General features: G+C 42.2%; 1 pseudogene across 1 annotated transcript in view; it reads left to right on the forward strand.

Moving 5' to 3' along the window:
- The window catches only part of LOC308081978 (steroid 17-alpha-hydroxylase/17,20 lyase-like), a 31,152-nt pseudogene extending 27,828 nt beyond the window's left edge, over positions 1–3,324 (forward strand). Inside the window, exons 10-12 of the transcript in view lie at positions 1,042–1,212; positions 1,875–1,978; positions 3,059–3,324. The product of the transcript in view is annotated as a steroid 17-alpha-hydroxylase/17,20 lyase-like (transcript). The remainder of the gene's footprint in view (positions 1–1,041; positions 1,213–1,874; positions 1,979–3,058) is intronic.
- The last annotated feature ends 9,010 nt before the right edge of the window (positions 3,325–12,334 follow it).

Consider the following 12,334-nt stretch of genomic DNA (forward strand, 5'->3'; position numbering starts at 1 on the left):
ATTTGTTTTCGTGTATTAATAATATAATTATCTCTCTATATATATATTGTGCTCAGTAATCCTGCCTACATGATATTAAAACAAACGGTACACGTATGTGGGACAACAGAGAAGTCGTTTGGATCACTCACAGCACAATTTTAGGACATAAACACTGACAGACAACAATCAAACCCATTAGAAGAACATGTGGGATATTCTATGGTGCTTATTATGGTGTTTCCCTGTCTTCTGTGGTGCTTCCTATGGCGCTTCCCTGTCATCTATGGCAGGGGTCTTCAACAGGGGGTCCTGGACCCCCCTTTGTGTGATAGGACCAAATCTTTGTGTGATAGGATGTATTTTTTTACATTAACCACTTGAACCCTAGAATTCCTTTTCTGAGGGGAACATTAGACCAATAAATAGCCAATCTACAAGCTCTCAACGCCTCGCAGCGCGAGGCGTTGAGAGCTTGTAGATCTGCTATTTTCGGCAAAGAGGCTGTAGTGTAGAGGGGGAAAAAAGAGCAGACAAAGGTAAACAAAAAAAGTTTAATCTGAAACACAATTTTATACAATATAGAATAGGGGGTCCTTTGCTTCATCTCTCGCTCAGCTAGGGGGGTCCTTGGCCTGAAAACGTTGAAGACCCTGATCTATGGTGCTTCTTATGGTGCTTACGTACTTCTTCCACCACTGAGTATCCATCTCCCCGGGTTTGCCTCTTGAAAGTGCTGTATTTTTTTTATATTCAGTTAAAAAAAAATCAAAGGATCGCAGTTTGTACTTACCATGATAAGGATAAGGATAATTCCTTTAACAGGTCGTTCATGAAAGTCCTTGCGGTCCTTGTTTCCAATGAGAACCTGTGAGCAATTGGGGTTAAGAGTCTTGCTCAGGGACAAATTTCATATCATCGGCACATATGCTGGGATAGCCTGGAATCGAACCTGGGCAACCAGGGCCTCTGGTTCCCTAGACGGGCTCACTAACCACTCAGCTATGGCCGCCCCTTGATGAATAGTAATAATGTCATATATGGTTATTGTTCCTGGTGCAGGTGCAGGAGCGCGTGCAGAAGGAGCTGGATGAGTGTGTGTGTGGGGGCAGGAGCGTGCACGTGTCGGACCGCGCACGTCTGCCCTACCTGGAGTGTGTTCTGAACGAAGGCATGAGAAATACGACCTGTCAGCCCTGTGCTCATACCCCACACTGCCCTGACGGACAGCAGGTACATGCACACACACACGCACGCACGCACGCACTGTCTGTCTGTCTGTCTGTCTGTCTGTCTGTCTGTCTGTCTGTCTGTCTGTCTGTCTGTCTGTCTGTCTGTCTGTCTGTCTGTCTGTCTGTCTGTCCTGTCTGTCTGTCTGTCTGTCTGTCTGTCTGTCTGTCTGTCTGTCTGTCATGTCCTGTCTGTCTGTCTGTCTGTCTGTCTGTCTGTCTGTCTGTCTGTCCTGTCTGTCTGTCTGCTCTCTCTCTCCCTCTCATCTCTCTCTCTCTCTCTCTCTCTCTCTCTCTCTCTCTCTCTCTCTCTCTCTCTCTCTCTCTCTCCTCTCTCTCTCTTCTCTCTCTCTCTCTCTCTCTCTCTCTCTCTCTCTCTCTCTCTCTCTCTCTCTCTCTCTCTCTCTCTCTCTCTCTCTCTCTCTCTCTCTCTCTCTCTCTCTCTCTCTCTCTCTCTTCTCTCTCTCTGTTCTATTCAGTTCAAAGTAGCTATATTGGCTTTGAAAATATATATTTACATTGCCAAAGCAAGTGTGAACTAAGTCGATGAAAAAATAATAGAGAAATGTGTAAAATGTCACATAGCAATGTTATGTTTCCATCAAAAATATTATGTAAAGAAACTAGCTTAGTAACCTCTCTCTCTCTCTCTCTCTCTCTAATCAGTATTGGAGGTCACTCTATCCCTTGTGGTACCTGGGTGTTGGTCAACATGTGGTCCATCCACCATGACCCGCAGCTCTGGGACAAACCTGACCTCTTTAAACCTGGTAAACACACACACACGCACACACACACACACACACACACACACACACACACACACACACACACACACACACACACACACACACACACACACACACACACACACACACACACACACACACACACACACACACACACACACACACACACACACACACACACACACACACACACACACACACACACACATCTTCCGGTTGAGAGTAGTGATGTGCATATCGATACTTGTATCGATATATCGATCGATTGTCTGAATATCGTTTGGTATCGATATCTAAAAAAGAATATTGATATTTTTAATTTACTTCCGTTTCCGGTTTACGGCAATTTACGTTCCGCTTCGGGTAATTCCGTTTCCGGTTTACGCCCGTTTCCGGTTCCGTTTCTGGTACTTCCGTTTCCGGTGTATGGCCATTTCCGTTTGGTTCTGTTTCCGGTTCCGGTATCGGTATCGATATCGGAAAATCGCCCCCAAAAATATAGGTATCGTATCGAATTGAAGAAATGTGGTATTCATAGCCTGGTTCCAGACATAGACCCCGCCCACTCTCTGAGTGGGGCTCCTCTTGGTCTGGTGTCATAATGTGAGCCTATGGCTTTTCACGGTATAAGAAATACCTGTCAAATCAGAGTCGGAGGTGGGGGTGGTCTAACAATAAGCCAATCAGCGTCACGGGGCGTTCTCAAGCTGTGCGACACTAGCCTGCGACGTCACATGTAGGCGGATCCTTGGATCTCTTGTGATTGGTTTAGGGAAATGCTAATCCCCTCCCCCAAGTAATCGACTACAGTGCAGCCAATTTCAGACTGAAGCTCCACGTAGCTTCAGTCTGATAATCAGGCTAGGCATTTCAACTATTTGTTTGTACTGCAAAGTAGGACAAACAAACTACAGTGTAAAGTTACAAGCACAAATAATTTTAGAGAAGGACAAAATAATTTGGGGTTTAATTTAAGCCGATAACGAGCATATGCGCACGCACGTGCACACACACACACACACACACACACTTACACACACAACACACACACACACACACACACACACACACACACCTTAACCTTTCCCCATCCCCCTACAGAGCGTTTCCTTGACGACCAGGGGCGGCGCTTCACCCCTTCCTGTTTCCTGCCCTTTGGAGCGGGGCCTCGCGTCTGCGTCGGCGAATCACTGGCCAGGATGGAGCTCTTCCTCTTCCTGTCCTCCATGCTGCAGCGAATGAGCTTCCGGCTGCCACAGGGAGCTCCGCCCCCTGACCTGCAGGGTCGTCTGGGGTTGGTGATGCAGCCACTTCCTTATAAGGTGGTGGTTTCCCCTAGGGAGGGGTGGGAGGGGCCCAGAGAATGAGGGGGCGGAGTTTAGAGTGCTGTATGTGAGAGGGTCAGGAGAGAGAACTCGTACAGGATACAAAGTGAAATTGGCACAAAAAGATACTGATTGGCTGAAACTGGTGACCCACATGAAAATGTGTTTTCTGTTTTCTAAAGAGATGGAGAGATGTTACTGACCAAACACTCTCTACAATGTTGTTCAGGCCAATGAATAACATTTTAGACCCCTGCTATAGAGTGTTTGTTTTGGTTAACTGACAGAGAGATAAAGTAGGGACCCCCACTACATATTGTATAACATTGTGTTGCAGATTAAACTTTATTCATAGATTTCATAGATAGCTTCATAGACTTGTGTGACAGCACAATCATCAGCATTGTGTAAATCTATGTTTTGTTTTGATAAAAATTGAATACATTGGATTAATCTGAATGTGTATTTTCAAACATTTTACCTTAAACCCTCAATACTTAGTAAACTTGACCTTTGGCTCTGCACTTGTGTCCTGTTCTGCAGTTTTCTAAATGAGTTTTTCTATCATTGTCTTGAACTTTAGTTGAGTTAGATTATAACAGCGGATTATACTGTTTTCAACTTTTCATTTCTTGTGTGAAATTGAATTTCTTGGAAAACAATACTGCCTGTTTTCTACTTAGATAAGAACTATTTTATTATTTTCTACTCAGATAAGAGTTGTGAGTTTTAATGAATTCATTCAATTATATAATTCAATAACACTCCTGATGCTCTGGGGGGCGCCACAGGACATGATGTAGAGCTGTTGATGCTGACAAAAAGACTGACACTGACTGGCTGACTGACTGACTGACAGGAGTGACTCATTTTACTAAGTATTTTGTTTATGTAGTTTAAACAGTTTTTCCTTATTTTTTCTTTTCTTTCAAATCTTATATATTTTTTGCTTGCAAATATATTTTTTTGATTGCATTTTAATTTGTTTTAATTAAAAATATTTTTTGTTCTGTTTATATAATTTCCTTTGCTTACAAATTATAATTTTTTGCTTGCTGTTTTAATTTGTTTTCATTCAAAACTATTCTTTGCTCTGTTTATATTTTTTCTCTCTCAAATGTTTTTCTTTTGTTTGGTTAATAAAGACACAAATGTAACTCCATACTGGCCTCCCTAGGTTGGCAGAGGGAAGGTAGTGCCCAGGATTACATAGACAATTGGCACTGGGTGTAAAAAATAGGGTTACAAAATCGTGGGATAAAAAAAAAAAAAAAAAAAAAAAAAGGACATGAGCTGAAGCACCCAAACATAGTGGTGTCCAGCTTCTCACTTTCAACCCTCTCACTTCAACTCTCAGCTTTTTATAACCAGCTGGAGCTAATGAGCCTGGACTATACCATTAGACTGCACCATTGACAGGGGTGTTCTAAAACATATAATAAATACCTAACTAAACATACAATAAATACATGAATATAAATAGCCTTAAAACACAAGTATTACGAGTCTCCATGATCTACACAAGTTATACAATTCCTTCACACAACAACATCATTTACCAATCACACCAGCACATCATAACACCCCCCCCCCAGCTATCCTGATATGATCCAGCCCAATCTTACTGAAACACACAGGCAATTGTTAGGCATTCAATCAGACCTCAAACCTTAACAATAAAACTTAAATTGCACTTCTCAACCATATTGCACCTAGTCTCTATTGCACCTATTACCCACATTGCACCTGCCCATCATGATTGCCAAACACTTCTTTGTCTCCCCAGGTGGAACTCGTTGCCTGAGTGGCATGCATCTCAGCCAAACAGGAAACATTACATTACAGTAATTTAGCAGACATTAGAGTCATTTAGCAGACGCTTTTATCCAAAGCGACTTACAATAAGTGCATTCAACATAGGTAGGCAAGAAAACTACTAATCACAAGAAGTGTTAAGTGCATTCTCTTCTAAAACAAGCAACTAAGAGTATACCTAGCGCAAGGTAAAAGTGCAATATATCACCTACTTTCTTAAACAGATGAGACAAATAGGAAAATCAAATGAGCAAGAGCTAAAACAAATAAGTGTATCAAGTAAACAAGATACAATAAATAAGTCAAAGTAGTAAACAATAAAATAATGACTGTGCAAAATACTCTGTGTAAATGTGCTAATATCCTGTGCAAAGTGCAATTAAATCAACTTGGGGTTATAATACATGTGCAAAATTTGTAACAGAGGACCTCTCTGTTACACATGGGAACACAGGTTCTGTTTTCCATCCCCTGAAAAGCAACACTTTTGGACATACAAGGTTTCTGCGTGACAGCAACAAACTCTACTCGCAGAATGTGTGTCACAGCAGGGAAACACATGCAGACTCTCTCAGGGGAGCCCTTACAGAAGGATCAGAGGCAAGTCAGCAGAGAGTGAAGCATGCTGGGAGATCTAAAGGTTCATTACTACAGTGCATGACATGAGAGAGCTATGCCGTAAGGGCTTTTGATGTGCCGTAACACCTGTCACTCTTGGTTCAATAAAACCCTAAAATCCAGTTTATAGACGACATACACAGAAATTACCGTTTACATGCGCAAGGCATCTTTATTGACAAACAAGGGAGATTCCCTCTATACTATGTGAATAAAAGAACAGCAAATTAATGATATTAAAACAATACGACCTGATATATCACGAAGGCAATTCGCTCCACATCAAAGTCTGCATGCAAACAAGCGTTCGGTTGAGCGCCTGGAGAATTCTCACGTTCTTATCTATTACATTCAGTATATCAACGCTGTGGCTATCAAGGCCTTCCTTCTTACTGGAGCACAGCTACTGTGCTCCACACTCTATAAAGTATAGGTTGACGGCCCAAGGTTCCACAATGGACCATCAACCCCTCCTTGGGTACGAATTTAGTACCCACAACAACACAAGATTAAAATCTAAACAGTACTTTATAGCAATTATCATCTAGCATAACATATTGCATGTTTAAAAAAAATTCAGGTCCCATTTTTTTCTTTTTGAGTCATGTGAGCCGAGGAAAACCCTTTTCTTTGAAGGGGAAACTCTGAACTAGGCTGGGGCAGTCCCAAACCTACCATCTGGACATGAGCTCTTATTGGGGACAATTACATCATTTGATTCCATATCGCATTGCTAAACTTAGGGTCCCTCAGTGGGGCATTCCCACTGAGTTTTCCTTTACAAGCAACTATTCTAACATGTGTAATATATATATCTATATATTTTTTTAAAATTCTCTTGTTATCTCTGTGTGCATTTTTGGTTTCTTCTCCAATTCCTCTGGTTGAGGTGGTCACTTTTCCGAGCCCGGAGGAGGAGGTTCCGACAGAGCCCAAGACTAGGCCCCCCCCCCCAACCCATCCAGTGCCATTAACGAATGTACTTGGCACTGAATGAGCTAAGAGGCGGAGGTCCCACTCCCGAGCCCCCCGGGTCCGTACCCTCCTGGGGCCTGAGACCGGAGCCCCCCGTATTATACACAGGGGCCCCAACCCCCAAGCGCCAGTCAGATCCGTACCCTCCTTGAGGTCGTAGATATCGTGCAGGGGTGTTCTTCGTCAAGTTCAGCATGGGGGCCCAGGTGGCAATATAATGTTTCTGTGGTGTGTATTGGGATCACTCTGTCACTGCTCTCTTATCACTTGCCATTTGCGAAGGGCAAGACAGCCTATATTTAATGTGCCTAAAGCTGCCAGGGAGATCGCTACGATCAGATTACGTCCCCCAACATTACTATCAAAATCAAAATCAAAATTATTATGTATTCTGGGGTCGTTCAGTGGCCTTGGGCAGCATAGATGTACTCCATCTGATTACACTTAAGTCTTTCGAACCTCCCCACCGGGGCGCAGTCCCAGGCTAGACCCCTTTCCACTTGAGGTCTACACCCAGGAAACCCTGGATAGAGAGTTCAAGCCTCCTGCTTCCCGGCGTCTTCTTTTCAAAGCCCACCGATCACAGGAGCATCACTCGCTTAGTAACTGTAGCACTCCGGCGGTCGCTTTCAGCTTGTGATGGCCTGACTGTACATCGAGCCGGAAGCAGCGACCACACCCGCCTCCTGTCAGGGAGCACGCCATGGAATTAATGCTTTACGCGATCCGACCGGCGGGTGACCTAGTCGATAGCGATCCCTTACCCGTAGGCGTGGTTGGCGCCCCAGGCAGGAAACCGACGGTCTTGTCCTGGCCCCGCTTGGCTACGGGAACCAGAATATTAACCGTTTTCACCCGCCTTGCCTGTAACCGGTGAGTCACGCGCTCCCGTCCGGTTAGGTGTGGACTGTCATCCACGCACCATGTGCTGCCAACCCTAGGAGAGAGCGGCAGTCGGCACACCGACTAGACGGAGACACAGCTAGGATGTTGATTCATCCTTGACAGAACACGGGGGCCCTTCAGTATCTCCCCAGCACTATACATGCGTCTTTAACGTGCTCTGGGAGCCTTGCGACCCCGCTGCCGCCTGTTAGTGACAAGGGATTGGGGAGCCTACCCCCTAACCTCATCACTGTGATGCATGGTATGTTCCTGTCTGGCTGAGAGTGATATTGGTACTAATCAGATTAAATGTGTAGTGTCCCTCCTTTATCTAAAAAAAATTGGGTGGGGGTTTGATGGTGAGTCTTTGATCTCTGTATGCAATGGACTGTATTTATCACTGAAGTGTCTCTGTAATGGTCACTCTGCCATAAGTCTAAGCACATTCATTTAACAAAAATTAACGGCAACATTACAACACTTCGACATGAAAGTTTCTACAAGTATGAACTTTAGTCACTTAACATTATACTATGTATCTCAATATCAATATGCTATTATACTATACATATGCTATCATACTATTTCCCTCCTTGACCTGACACCCGGCAGGGCACACAGCATAGGAATGTGCAGAGGCCAGGGTGCCACCCTCCTTTACCGTGACTAAATGTAAAATGGTTCAACGACTTATCTATAATTATTCAATCAAATTGATATTGGGTTGCACTTAAAGTTAATAAGTTGGTTACATTTCATTCACCTTTTTTGACATACACAACAACACATACCGTGCACAACATGTAATTGGAAACACAACAAAACAACTTTCCTGTGCTTTATGCACAGGTCAATTGACATTATTCTCGGGCTGTACAAAATTGTACAATTCTCTTCTGCAACCCATGACCTGTTTCAGAGAAATGGAAGGTTAACGACAGCAAAATTGTATACGTCTCTCCTGCAAGCAGTCGACCTGTTTTAGAGAAATGGAAGGTTAACGACAGCAAAATTGTATACGTCTCTCCTGCAAGCAGTCGACCTGTTTTAGAGAAATGGAAGGTTAACGACAGCATAAACAACCTTAATCACACCTTGGTCAATCAGTGGTCACATGGTAATTGAAATAAACGTTAGGTCAATGATGAGCCAGATATTTGGATACATTTTACACCGCATGGTTGCTGATGTAAAGTATGACCTCTTTTGAAGGTAGTGTAGTTTTCAGCCAGTCCACCGCAACTGGCAACAAACTGCAAAGCAAATGTCAGCAATGTATTTAATCACTTGACCACTTAAGTCTTTCTTGCCAATCTCACTTCTAGCGCTGCATCCTCCAATGACTGAGAACCTTGGAGTACCCAGTTCTTCCAACCCTCTACTCTGCACCCAAAACCCAGCATGTTCTCATAATGTACACCAACCGCACTGACCATTTACATAACAGGGAGATATTCGGAGCAGCACACACAAACACATAGTTTCGCTTTCGGTTAATCAAATCAAAATAGCATGACAGAAGCCACCACGTACACCACCCCGAAGTGTGCACCCTTCAGAGGCCGTGGACCGTGCAGCTCCGTCTGTAGTCATAAATGTTATGCCAAGCATCACCCAACGTGCTCGTGAGTCTCTCGACAACACCACTTAACTCAAGTGCAACAGAACTCCCTGCATCCAAACTAAATGTGAGCAAAATCTCCCCACACACTAAACAATTTATGTTATTACATCAAATGAGTATTGTAAAAGCTGTTTTAGTGACCACAAACATAATTTTACAGGTGGTGTGTCTATTTCCCCTCCTATACGAGCAAACCTTGGCTGTGTGAGCCAAGCCAAGGCGAAGGCCTTGGCTTGGCTCACACAGCCAAGGTTTGCTCGTCACAATGCCATCAGTTCCTGGTGACAGACTTCAGACTCATCGTTCTCCCTCTGACCTTGTCTCTGACCCGTAGATAGAGACCTCCGTAGAAATGTTTTAGCTGTGGTTCTGCCCATGTGACATCAAGTGCCATGGAAACTATTAATGTAACAATGTATCTTGTGTGGGTTTGGTCAGGGGAGGAAAGAAATGAAAAAATGGAAGGACACTGGCAGAAGCAACGCCCATGTAAGGTGGACTACCAACCTCCCATGCATTCCCACGAGATTAGGCCATAACACACCTTTGTCTGCCCATCCAGGGCCAAGTGTCATTCTGCTATTCCACTTTGAAGGAACGCAAGCGTTTCTGCGACTGCGATGATTTTCAGAGCAACAAATAATGGCAGAGGTAATACCCTTTTTCCCCCACATATCATCCTAATATTGAATTGATATACCAGTAGTGTGCGTGTGCGTGTGTGTGTGTGTGTGTGTGTGTGTGTGTGTGTGTGTGTGTGTGTGTGTGTGTGTGTGTGTGTGTGTGTGTGTGCGTGTGCGTGTGTGTGTGTGTTGAGGGAGAAGAGAAAAAGAAGGGGAGAGATAGATAAGAGAAAAAGGGAGGGAGAGAGATTCAAATGGTGCTTCAGTTTATAGAACAATGAACTAGAATACAGAACCTATAAAGAACAGTACAGTGGTTGAACAGCTCTTTGTATGACAGAGGTTCTTTGTTTATATAGCAGTGGTTCTCAAACTGGGGTCCGGCTTATTAAATCAGCTGTTTTCGACCCTCGAAACCGTACAGAGCACAGTGATGGAAGACTCTTTTGAACATAGCCGATTTACAAGCTCACAATGCGCATTGTGAGCTTGTAGATCTACAATTTTCAAATGGCTGTATTTAGGGCTGAAGTGGTTAGTGTGTTTTGTACTAATAATCAAAATCTACAAAGTATCTAGTAACTAAAGTTTTCATATCATTGTAGTGGATAAAATAACAATATTTTCCTCCTGAGATGTAGTGGGGTAGAAGTAAAAGTATTGAACATTGTAAACACAGAAGAAAGTAAAAATTGTATATAAGTACAGTACTTGAGTACATGTACTTAGTTACTTTACACCAATGGACAATATTACAAGTTGAAAAAGTGGTGTCAAATTTGTACTTGAAAGATAAAGTACTGGAGTATCAAATGTGTACTTAAAAGTTGTTTTTCGTAATTCAAAACTATTGCTTTCAAGATTTTTCAAAAATGGCCAAAAATAACAGATGTACAAGCTCGCAGCGTGACATGAAGTGACGTGCTGTGAGCTTGTAGATCTGCTATTTTAAAATGGCCAACGCAAAAAACTAAAATGACAGTTTTGACCAGTTTTAATGGGTGTTAAAGCCTAAATAAATCTCACGACTGAAAATGTTGAGTGACCAGGTCCTAATGTGCCATATGTGAAACTGTGTGCAAGGAGCCCCCCACAGCGCTGATTCCTAAACAACGAACACAATATGTAAAATGATGATGTTTTAGTAACATTGTTCCTGCTGTTCTACATACTGCCATCGAGGTGAAGAAATCACAGATTGAGGCTGTAACCTTTGAGCCTGGTAAACCATCCCGGTTGCATGAATTGACATTATCATGTGTCTTCTTCTGCAGACGGTCTGGCCCCGTGATTGACAGATGCTGATTGGCTTAGCAGGCTAGTAACCTTTGCTTCTAAATTTTAGACTATTAAGATTTTATGGAAGGTGTAACAATTGCTAGTTTGACTATACTTCAAATGCTCTAATCTTGAAATAATAACCGAATATAGCGCAAGCTTGTAGATAATAATAATAATAATAATAATAATAATAATGGATTTTATTTATAACGCACTTTACATTTACAAGAAATCTCAAAGTGCTATTATTAATGGCTCGGCTATTTTCGCTGTGCAACATGCTTCCAAAAAGACATCCTGGAATCCAAATGACTGAAATCATTCGTGGCAAAACTGGCGGCTGAGAACTTTAATCCATGGGTAAATTAGACTAATCAAATTAGTCGACTATCAGAATGGGGAGAAAAGGTGATTTAAAGGTAGGGTAAGTGATATTTTTTGGTTAAAACAAAAAGCATTTTGTTAAAAGGTTAAAATACTATATTCTGATAGTAATCATTGCTATAGAGTGTTTTTTCAGTAACAGATGTCTCCCTGTCTCTCCAGCTCTTTAATAAACAGAAAATACATTTTTCGGTAGGTGTCAAAATCTCAACCAATCAGGAGAAAGTACCAATTGTTAAGCTTAATTTGTATAGTGTTCCAGTTCCAATTTTGTCTGCTCATTTCTTAGTGTCATCACTTCCAATTTCACTTGTTTAATCTACTGTATATCCTGATTGAGTTCTCTGTCCTGGTTGGATAAAATTGGAAATGAAACTGAAACTGAAACGAAAATGCATTTTCTGTTTAATAAAGAGCTGGAGAGACAAGGAGACTCCTAATACTGAACAAACACTCTATAGCAATGAGTACTATCAGAATATAGAGCTATTTAACAATTATTTTAACCAACGCAAATCACTTACCCTACCTTTAAGTGACTTTGAACGTGGCATGGTTGTTGGTACCAAACGGGCTTGTCTGAGTATTTCAGAAACTGCTGATCCACTGTGATTTTCACAAACAACCATCTCTAGGGTGTGAAAAAAAATGACACTCCCCATTTCCTGTCAGTCTACTGTACACTATCAAATAAAGGCAGAAAAAGTAAAAATAAAAAATATATATAAAAAAAATAAAAAAGATCAATAAGGAGAGAGAACCCATTTATCAGCATCAGTTATATAGTGTTCTATAGTTACACTTTTGGCTGATTCATGCATCCTGTATGAATTATCTCTCCTGATTG

This window comes from Gymnoscopelus braueri (assembly GCF_963280865.1).
Source record: "Gymnoscopelus braueri genome assembly, chromosome: 3".
Classification (NCBI taxonomy): Eukaryota; Metazoa; Chordata; class Actinopteri; order Myctophiformes; family Myctophidae; genus Gymnoscopelus; species Gymnoscopelus braueri.